This window comes from Anneissia japonica, unplaced genomic scaffold (genome assembly GCF_011630105.1).
Source record: "Anneissia japonica isolate Jap-2015-1 unplaced genomic scaffold, ASM1163010v1 scaffold288057_len103349_cov133, whole genome shotgun sequence".
Lineage (NCBI taxonomy): Eukaryota > Metazoa > Echinodermata > Crinoidea > Comatulida > Comatulidae > Anneissia > Anneissia japonica.
Window position 1 is genome coordinate 34,672 of NW_022691552.1, and position 5,018 is coordinate 39,689.

Sequence of the window (5,018 nt, forward strand, 5' to 3'; positions counted from 1 at the left end):
TTATTACATTTAGACCCAAAAATTCTTAGAACCTTTATGACATTTAGAACCAAAAATTATTACACATAGGACATTTATTACATTTAGACCCAAGAATTACTACACTTAGACCCTTTATTACATTTAGACCCAAAACTTATTACACATAGGACCTTCATTGCATTTAGACACAAAAATCATTACACTTAGAACCTTTATTACATTTGGACCATAAAATGCATAGGACCTGTATTATATTTAGACCTAAAAATTATTACAATCAATCAATCATTTGTCAATCATGGCCATAATTACAGTTAGGACATTGCACTTAGGACCTACATATATTTATTTATACATTCTTTCATAATGTATGCATGTTCTGCTGCCTTCCTTTTCCCTTCTTTCACGAGCCATAGAAATTGTCATACTGTTGCATAGTAGTGGAGTCTTGCGCTCTACAATAAGTTCTGAATATCTGAAGCTTCATTTTGATTTACTAATTCTGGCAACACCAAATCATAAAGTTTGAATTCTGGCAACAGCATTAGGATCGATCGCCAATTCGCCATTGGACCCGAAGACGGATGGAGCCGTAGGCGTTAAAAGCCGTGGTTTTTAGTAATAAAATGCCTAAAAACGGATGTTATTAAGCAGAATCTTAATGAAGAACCATCGTAAGATATTGTTAGGAGCTCACAGTAGGTAAAAAGACAAGTTTTGAAGATAGAAGTGTTACAGTACTAAAGTGCATTAGCGCCAAATTTTATTACAAATTAACTAACTTTTTAAAGGAAATCGTTTAAAAATCGTAAATTTTATCATTTTTTTTTCTGAACGCTTTTCCCTATTCTTTTGCATTGAAAAATGTTATGTTAATTTAGGGTTTTGTTCAGATCATAATTTTTTAGGAATTTTGTATTTTTAACACTCTAGATATATTTCTTTTGTATAAAGGTTTGAAAAGAATACAGACAATGATATGTTTTATCCACTAGTTTAAATTTTTCTTTATCATTAAGCCTATACTGACTTCAGAGAAAATTGCCTATTCTTTATAATTAGATACATAAATTCTGTAGGCCCATCAGTTTGGAATCATATTTTTTTTGAAAAGCTAAATTTTTAAGATCATATTTGACTTTCTCTTGAGTAGAGATTTAAAACTAATCCGAACACATATATGTTTTAACGACTAATTAACGATTTTACCAAGCTTTAAACCTATAGGCCTACTACTTTCAGACAAAATTTGCCTATTCTTTATCATTAGATACATAAATTCTGTAGGCCCATCTGTTTGGAATCATATTTTTTTTGAAAAGCTAAATTTTAAAGATCATATTTGACTTTCTCTTGAGTAGAGATTTAAAACTAATCCGAACACATATGTTTTAACGACTAATTAACGATTTTACTAAGCTTTCAACCTATACTACTTTCAGACAAAATTTGCCTATTCTTTATCATTAGATACATAAATTCTGTAGGCCCATCTGTTTGCAATCATATTTTTTTTGAAAAGCTAAATTTTAAAGATCATATTTGACTTTCTCTTGAGTAGAGATTTAAAACTAATCCAAACATATATATGTTTTAAAGACTAATTAACGATTTTACCAAGCTTTAAACCTATACTACTTTCAGACAAAATTTGCTTATCCTTTATCATTAGATACATAAATTCTGTAGGCCCATCAGTTTGGAATTATATATTTTTTTTAAAGCTATATTTTTAAGATCATATTTGACTTTCTCTTGAGTAGAGTTTTAAAACTAATCCAAACACATATATGTTTTAACGACTAATTAACGATTTTACCGAGCTTTAAACCTATACTTTTCTCAGACAAAATTTGCCTATTCATTATCATTGGCTACCGGTATTATAGGGCATGGGCTGCCAATCTCTGTTCGGATTCATACTTTTTGCGAAATTTTATATTTTAAACATCGTAATTGCCTTCCTCGTGATTAGAGTTTTATAACAAATACAAAGACTTATATATTATATTGACTAATTAAAAAAATTACAAAGAATTTTATACAAACTTCAGACAAAATTTGTCTATTCTTTATCATTTGGATAAATTTTAAGCCTACACTATTATTTATAATTTTGTTTTGGAATAAAAATTTTGGTTTGCATTTGATATTTTATTTTTTGAATTAAAAACTCAAAAAATTATTTAACTACAATATGATAACATACAATATTTCGTAATAATTACACAGTACAGACGCGGATAATTTAACGGAGATATATATTGTACAGTTGTTTTTCGGAGGCAACCAAAAACATCGAAACTAAAGAGGGCGCTAGACTAGTATTTTTGGTTATCAGAGATGATCGTTGCTCGTCTAAATTAACTATGAATCTAAATCAATAGCTTGTAATTTAATGTAGGCATATTTTGTTTTTGTATGTTTCTTTAATCATGTATGCACCATGCATTTTGTATGAGTGCTACCGTATCAAAATGGATCCAGTAATTTGATTGATGATTGATTCATTCATTCATTGGCCGTGTTTTGAACCAAATAAAGTGGGGACACTAAGCCAACATATGTTTAAGTTAAATTTTCTCGCGATCCAGAATAATGCTTTCATGTAAGACTTCACATTCACAAATTGTCCCCATATTAACTTCATATTTAACTATTGATAAAGGCATGATAACTGATATTAAATATTTCGTGGTTAACAATTACATATTAGTAGGTCTGGTTTTTAGATTGATGGTTTTCGTATAACTTGACAGAGAAACACATCTCTCTACTTTAGGCCTAATTAGACCCATTTATATTAGGACAATTATAAATACAATATCAATCAATTCTTTTGTCGTAATCCCTACGTTCATGAGGAAGTCTCTAGTTATTTTGTATAAATCAATCAAACAATAGTCATTTTTAAAATCGAAAATACTTCTTCATATGTAGCTTTTACAGAATATGAGACTGTGCAATCGATTACGAACCTTAAGCATAAAAAATAAAAATATCTCAATTGTCAGAGCTTACGGGTCTGGAAGCGCCCCATGGGACCCTTCAGAGGTACTGGAACATTGCCCCTCCCCTGCCATCGAGCAAATCTAGGCTCCATCACTTTCGTTTTGTGATGATTTTACACAACAAGGAGAAAATAAACTCATAAGCAGGAAGTAAAGCATTAGATTAATCCCATAGTTGCCGTAATAATGTATTGTAGTACAAATGAAAATAATAGCATTTGAAATTATGAAATTTCCAATGGTTTTTCCGGCAAGCAGATTACTTTCATAAAGTACGGTATAATAAGTTGCTTACTCGAAACTTATCAACACACACACTTCTTGTCCTTCAAATAAATAATTCAAAAGCCAGAGGCATAGTCCATACATGGTAGGTTTGTAATGTTATAAAGAATATTTAAAAGAGTGATTAATAATAAAAAAAAAAAAATGCTATACCAAATATTCTTATTTAATTGGCGAATATGGTCACTCGAGTGTACTAAGATTTCATCAATACGGTCCTACTTATAGTTTTGATTTTGCTAAAAATTAAAATGGTTGACATCTTTTGAATTGTTACCAACAGTATCTCATTTCAAATTGATTTTAGAAGAAACACGCATTTTAAAGAAACACACGCGAGATCATCAATTTGTCACGCATTTAGCTGTCCATGCGTATACCGAATTATCACGAATCCAGGGAAAATGTATTTAAAATCAGAAGAAATTGATTTTATTTAAGATATACAAAATGGTTAGAGAGTGCAGTTGCCAGCATCAAACTCACACAGTTGTAAGTACAAAAGTACGTGAATACATTAATTCACTGACAAGTTACCGGTACTAAAAATTGATTAGTATTAGTATTAGTATTTCTTGATTGTTTAAGTAGGCCTAATGATATGTTTGTGTACATAATTAGGGTGCTGCAATTAAACATAAAGTGAAACGCAAATTGTAGGCCTACGTGGCTTTATTAAAAATATTTTTGTTGATGTACCTGCTATTGTCAACAAACACTCCCTGAAAAAATTAGCTTCTCAAAATTCTCAGACCGTCGAAGCAGTCACTCACGCATTTCAATTCTCTCAGGTGGGTAACTACTAGTCTTCTGTGTAATGTAACCTATTTCAATTATAGCAACTTTTTATATGATTCTTTTTCAATTAGTTCTATTAGGAAAAAAAATATTATTTTTGTTTTTGTTACTGTTTTCACAGTAATTAAGATACCTCGATGATTCTCTGACAACCAAAAATACTTATCTAGCGCCCTCTTTAGTTCAGATGCTATTTGTACCATAAGATCTTTCTGTCTTCCTACAAAAATCATGTACCTATTTCCTGCTAAAAATGATAATAATAATTAATAATAATAATAATAATAAAAATAATAATAATAATAATAAAAATAAATCAATTAATAATAATAATAATTTTATTTAACTATTATTATTATGATTATTATTATGACTACTAAACTATTGGATGAATAGGCCCATTGCAATAACTTTCTTTTTTATGATAACACAGCACAAAAAATTGAAGACGTTTCAACCACTAATCCATGCACAAAGGACAGTTTTGTCTACAATCTCCAAAATGTTTAAATTCTCTACAACATGAAATTAGAAATGCGTCCTCTGTAGGCCCTAATCTTATTTAAAACATGTTAAGAATATCTTACATCCCCCCCCCAAAAAAAAAATTTCCATGTGGAAATATCCCTGAAGGTCACCGTAACATATCATGCTTTCAACTATGTATATACATATTCCATATTTATTCTATTTATATATACACTTACTCTTTATTGAATTTTATTATTCCAATAATTGTTTTATCATTATATGCTTTTTATTTTTTAACTTTGCTTTGTCGTTTATGTTTGTTGCTTTTAATGCGAGGGCCCCATAGGCCATGGGGTGAAGCTCAAAAGACGTCTAGAAAACGAATTCCGTTCCGATTTTTTCATTATAAAAAATTTAGGCCTACAATAGTTAAGTAATATGTCTTGAATCAAATATAGAAAGTTCGACAAA